This window comes from Rousettus aegyptiacus, unplaced genomic scaffold (genome assembly GCF_014176215.1).
Source record: "Rousettus aegyptiacus isolate mRouAeg1 unplaced genomic scaffold, mRouAeg1.p scaffold_m13_p_6, whole genome shotgun sequence".
NCBI classification, from domain to species: Eukaryota; Metazoa; Chordata; class Mammalia; order Chiroptera; family Pteropodidae; genus Rousettus; species Rousettus aegyptiacus.
This window is the reverse complement of record NW_023416309.1, coordinates 85,274,032-85,280,552: the sequence shown is the minus strand read 5'-3', so window position 1 is coordinate 85,280,552 and position 6,521 is coordinate 85,274,032. Positions and strand designations below refer to the sequence as shown.

The 6,521-nt window shown below is 38.6% G+C and overlaps 1 pseudogene; it reads left to right on the top strand.

Moving 5' to 3' along the window:
* The first annotated feature begins 559 nt into the window (after positions 1-559).
* Positions 560-993, top strand: LOC107503299 (annotated as a pseudogene).
* The last annotated feature ends 5,528 nt before the right edge of the window (positions 994-6,521 follow it).

Sequence of the window (6,521 nt, the reverse complement as noted above, 5' to 3'; positions counted from 1 at the left end):
TATAGTGTGAACCAAGTGATTTAAGGAAGAGGGTAGAGAAGAATCATGGCAAGATGAGCAAAAGAAAAGAAAGCACTTGATCCATCCTTCAGTTTTCTCATTTGTAAAATAGAGGTGAGATGAATACATTTCTCATACCTAAAGCTCTCAAGATTTTTTTTTAAAAAATAGTGTATTTGAAAAGACCTGGCACAGAGAGGTTGTTTTTTTACTCTCTTTCCATTCTGGGGAATGCCAACTCATTGCAAAGAATGATTGAAACATTCCCTAAAAACAAGTCAATATTTCATAAATACAATTGAAGTTGTCTTTAAAAGTATATGATTTAAAACTGAAAACATATGAAATTATTATTATTGTAAAAAAAGTGAAAACTAAAATATATCCAGCATTTTGGGGTTTACCAAACTTTTTGGTGTAAAAAATACATCCTCACAAAAGCAAATTGGCAATGTAGCTTCCAATTTTAAAAAATGCATGTCCAGTAAATTTACAGAACCAGAAGCAGCGTGTGGACCTCTTCCCTTCTGTGGCCATCGCTGAAGCGCCACCAGCCAGTATGAAGTTCAATCCCTTTCTGACTTCTGACCGGAGCAAGAACCATAAAAGACATTTCAATGCACCTTCACACATCTGTAGGAAGATTATGTCTTCTCCTCTTTCCAAAGAACTGAGACAGAAGTACAATGTTCGATCCATGTCCATCAAAAAAGATGATGAAATTCAGGTTGTGCAAGGACACTACAAAGGGCAGCAAATTGGCAAAGTAGTCCAGGTTTACAGGAAGAAATACGTCATCTACATTGAATGAAGGCAATGGGAGAAGGTTAATGACACAACTGCTTATGTGGGCATCCACCTTAGCAAGGTGGTTTTTACTAGACTAAAGCTGGGCAAAGACCATGAAAAGATCCTTGAACATAAAGCCAAATCCCTCCAAATAGGAAAAAGGGCAAATATAAAAAAGAAATAATTGAGAAGATACAGGAATGAAGTAATCTTATATATAATTTTCATTAAAAACTTGTAAAAATGAAAAAAAAAATACATGCCCTTTGAGCCAGAAGTTCTAGGAACATTTCCTAAGGAAATAATCAAGGGTGCATCAAAAGACTTAGTTCTAAGGGAATTCTTTGAGAGCAAAATATTGGAGAAGCCCAAATGTCCATTAGTCAAGAATTAATTAGCAAAATATGATATATCCATAGTGAAAATGCTTTGAAGACTTTGGGGAAAAACAGAGTTGTAGAAATACATCCGCAGTCATGGAAAGCTGTTCACTACTTATTATCGAGTGTAAAAAATAAAAGAGAAAGTTTTAAAATGATCATGGAGTTTAATGCAATGATTATTTTATACCATACTCCCTGAATATATACATATACATAAGGATATGAACAAACATGTAAGTATGTTTATCTCCTTATAATGAGATTATTGGCACATTTTTCCATCAATTTGTTCTGTAGTTTCTGACTTTTCTATAATGAGTATATATTTCTTGAGAAAGATGAACTGAAAAAATATTTTAGGGTTCTTTTACTTGAAAATGTCGGGATAAAAAGGGCCTCATGACCAACCTTTCCCTCAGGAAGGGCAGCAGCAGAGGGAGGGTGGCCTCAGGCATTCGGGTGTATTTCTGCCATATTTCTGGGTGAGCACAATTGTGAAAGTTCAGAAAACACCCAACTCTTAATTCTACTGGGACAGGTCAGGGTAGAAGGAAGTCGAGACTTGCCCATCTGAATGGTGGGGGAGCGGACGTGACCACAACCTTTCCTGATGTGCTGTGTTCCCTTCCCGCAGTCTCTGCTTCCTCTGCACTGGTGCTCACAGATGCCTGATGAAAGGAAACACGCGGTGAGATGTTTTTAAGTCTTACAATTAGAAAATAAAATTTAAAAATGTCTTTGTAATGACATCCAATATCAACAATTACCTAAGTATAAATCTAACAAATTATGGTCAGAAAACTACATTATATTACTAAGAAAACACTTTAAAATATTCTAATAAATTGAGTGATATGCCGTGTTCATGGATTAGAAGACTTATGATTATGAAGATGTCAGTTTTCCCCAAATTGAAATTGAATATAATTCCAATCAAAATCTTAGGATTTTTAAAATAAAAATTAATAAGCTTATTCTAAAACTTACATCGAAATTCCAAAAATCGAGAATAATCAAGACAGTCTTATTTTTTCTATTTTTCAATTACAGTTGACATACAATATTTTATTAGTTTCAGGTGTACAACATGGTGATTAGACATTTATATAACTTACCAAGTGTTCACCCTGAATCAAGACAATGTTAATAAAGTTGCTGGGGGTTCAAGGGAGCGGGGAAGAGGAAAAGAGGAAATTAGCTACTTTTCACTATTATTCTATTACTTAGAGTAGGACATCTATTGATAATAATCCCAGAAAAGAAGGGACCGAGGATGGTACTTAAAAACCATAGTATAAGGTAACTCTCAAAAATATAAACCTTTCTAGGAAAAAAAAATATGGTGTAGATGTTCAAGGCTCTGTTCATCTCTGTGGTGACCAAATCAAAGTTGTGACAGAAACAAGGAGCGAACGGCAAGGAAAAATCACCTGGGATCTAGATGAACAAGCCATACAACTAGGGAGAGAAGTAAGAAATCACTTTGCAATGGCAGAAGGTAGGACAGGGTGAGGATGTGAGGCTGCCAGTCTCAAGAAGCTGAGTGGTATTGAAGCTGCGGCAGCGTCAGATGCCTTTTAAAGGGACCGTGTCCACGAGCAGACTTACAGTGACAGACCTGCTTGCTCTGAGCACCAGTGCCGGTTAAGCTCTGCAGGGGTCACCAGGGACTTGCTGGGAGACACTGAGTTGTTGCAGTGAGAGCCAAGGTGAGATTCACTCTGTACAGAAGTCTAAGCGGTATCTATTGTTCCTCCCTCCTCCCATTGCGTGGAGTCAGCGTGGCCATACCGAGACTTCATCAAACTGGATAACAGAGGTCACTCCACCCAGATTCCCTGAAACTCCACCTCCCCCAATTCAGGGCCCCACCCAAGCCACTTTTAGGTGTGTCCTCGCTTAGTTAGGTGCTCCTTGCTGAGTAGTGCCTAGACTCACACTGGTGGCAGCTGGCCTCAGTTTCTGGTGTGGCCTTTTGAGGCAACTATAAGCACAAGATCTGTGTGTTGCTTGCTGAATCTTAATAGCTGGCCCTGGGAAGGCACAGGCTGGGGCTAAATTTGGCCTGCAGCTGAACCCCTCTCATGACTGTGCTACTGGACACTTACCACACAAAGCCTCACTAATAAGACTGATAAATTTGAAAGCTTTGTTAAGTGCATAGAAACAGACTCAGAAAGACAGCCAAAATGGGAAGACAAAGTAGCAGAAACCATACAAGAGAACAGAACAGAGATCCAGAAATAATGGAGTCAAGCAATCTAATAGATGCAGAGTTCAAAACACTGGTTATAAAGATGTTCAAAGAACTTAGGGGGAATTGTAGATGAATTCAGTGAGAACTTCAACAAAGAGATAGAAAAAATAAAAATAGAAATGGAAAATATAAAAGGAAACCAGTCAGAAGTGAAGAACACATTATCTGAGATAATAAGGATATTAAATGGAATAAACAGTGTGAAGAAAGAAGATCAAATGACCTATATAGAGGATGGAAAAGCAAAAGACACTAAATCAGAATGGCAAGAAAAAAGAAGCCAAGACTATAATAATAATATAAGGAGCCTATGGGACACTATTAAAGGTAAAAATATCCATATCATAGGGGTACCGGAAAAAAAAACAAGACATTGAAGAGTTATTTGAAGAAATAATGATGGAAAAGTTCCCTCGCCTGGTGAAAGAAATAGACATAAAACCCGCGGAAGCTCAGAGAGTCCCAAAATTCAGGAACCCAAAGAGGCCCACACCAAGACACATCATAATTAAAATGCCAAAGGTTAAATACAAAGAGAGAATATTAAAAGCAGCAAGAGAAAAGCAGTTAGGATATCAAAAAGAAAGCATATATAAACCTTTATAAATATGAAACACATAGTAAGAGAGAGGAAGAGGAAGACAGAGATTACACAAATAAAATAGGTTACACAATGGAAGATCATATATCTAATAAAGAGGGAATAAAATTATAATAGTAAATAAAATAATAACAAAAAAAGGTAGGATAAACCATATGATAAAAAGAAGTTCCTATCTTTTAGAGATGCATGTAGAAATAATATGTAATAAAATAATGTCTGGAATTTGCTTCAAAATAACATGGGATGAGGGAAAGTGGATATTAGCAAAGAAAGATTATACGTTGATAAGAGTTGAAGCTGATCAGTACGTGGTCTATCATAATATTCTGTCCGCTTTGTATGTGTATAAAATTAGCCATAATAAAAAGTTAAAAATAAAATATGCCGAGGGATATTCAAAATATTTTAATGAGTAAAAAATTTGAAGTTACTAATATGTTTGTGCGTACAGTGAGCAGACCTGGCCACACCCACTGCCGCAGTATCATCCTCCTGCTCCTTGATCCTGGTCTTCTTGTCACCACTCCACACCAATACCTTCCCCAGAATTTAAGCAGATTTTGTATACAGAGGGTGGCCAGGTCTTCCTTTCGCCCTGAGAAGATGAGAGAGGCTTTCCCTCCATCCACACAGGCCACAAGTTTCCCTCCACTCACCGCTTGGATGGTGTCCCTACAGCACGGTCCACAGCATTGCCACAGCATTTCTGACCTGTGGCTATTATGAAACAAGCACCAAGAGTTCTGTTTGGGTATTCTGGGAAGGTCTCGATTGTGGTGTTCCTGTAATACCTGATCATTGCTCTTAAGTCAAGGCTCAAAAGAAACCCATACTTCCTCATGTAAGGAGATCTCAATTCTGTCCCCATCTATTTTAATTTGCAATAAAATACCACTCGACCTATGCACATGCATGGGAAAACAACATTGGTATGCATTCAAGGGCTGAAACTATTAATTGAATACCTTTCAGTATCTGCTGTAGAGATACTGTCTAATCCTGCAGGATTCCCACGGACAAACCAATCCTAGGTCAAAGACTGGGTTCCCTTTTTTAATCTCCCTGAAGGCTGGTTGCTGGAAAACCTCCCCCAGCAGACTGACCTATTGTACCAAGTCTGAAAGCCCGGGCACCTCCCAAAGCAAGGAATGCCACTGAGGTGAAGGTGTTGCCTAGCCTCGTGTCAGCAGGCAGCGTGATGCACATACACAGGAACCAGGCAGTTTATAAACTTCCATCACAAGGGAATGCAGCCAGGCTAGGCTAGGGGTAGGAATAATATTAAATAACTTCTGATATCCACATGATAACATGGCTCCTTTATTCTGTATCATCATGGAGGAAGAATTTTCTGTCTGGTCAACTGCCTTTTTGGAGAGATAAAAATGCAAATGAATTTATAGTTGAAAAAAAGTTCTCAGCTAATTTCATCATCGGCTTACTGTCTTAGACACAAAGTTTCCTGGTACCTCTGGAAATTATGCTCGAGGAATTTTTTTCGAGTGTCAAAAGTGAAGGTCTAAGCTATAAGTATCATGACCCCCAAAGAGCCCATTTCAGCATGACAAAAATAACACACATGCACACTTGGATTGATCCATTTCGAATTCTTAAGAGGGCTCATCCACCATTCTATTTGCCATAACCAATGTACTTACATAATTAGGGATATAGTCTTGGTTCTTAGGCCACCTTTGCAAATTTGAAGGGTACTTGTTGAGTACAAATAATCAATTTCTAAGTTAATTAGAAATTCTATTTGTCTTTACAAACAGAGCTCTGTTAAATAATCCTGGATGAAAATAGTGTTGACTTTCTCCCAGATCCCACAGGGTCTGTGCCTCAGACTATATACCTTGGTGAGAAAGTCATCCTGAAATGAAATAGTATGTTTCCCAGCTCCATATCCAATGCTCCCACTTTGCTCTATTTCCACATGCCTACCGAAACAGCTCGTGCTGCACATGAGCCTTCCATACTGAGGTTTGATTAAATGATTACTTGGAGGTGGTAGAGAAAGGAGCTGGAAATGAGCCATTCTTCTGTGTAAACTGGGGGTGGGGGAACTATGAAGCATAATGGTGGACTGGTTTTTATTGGTTTATGGGTTCTGTGGGCATTGTCTTTTGTTTTGTCAATCACTTTGCGATGAGTGGATATGGCTTCCAAGAGAATAAGACTTTTGGTTCACTCGTGGTTTTTTCTCAAAGTCAGGGGCTCACTTGGGATTAAGGAAACAAACTTTGAAAGGCATTGCTTCCCAGGGACACCTTCCTACAACTACACGTTTACAGATTCCAGAAGAGCTAAGATCAGAGCAAGGGGAGCAGCTCCAGTAGGCACACTGAGAGCTTTGAGTGGGCTCGGGAGCTTGGCATTTCAAAAAGGCAAATCAAATAATCGGACAAGAAAAAGCATTGGAAAAAAAGTCTTTCCCACTAAGGGTTTTTTAGAAGACTTTCTTTTCTAAAAGATGCATTGCCAGAGG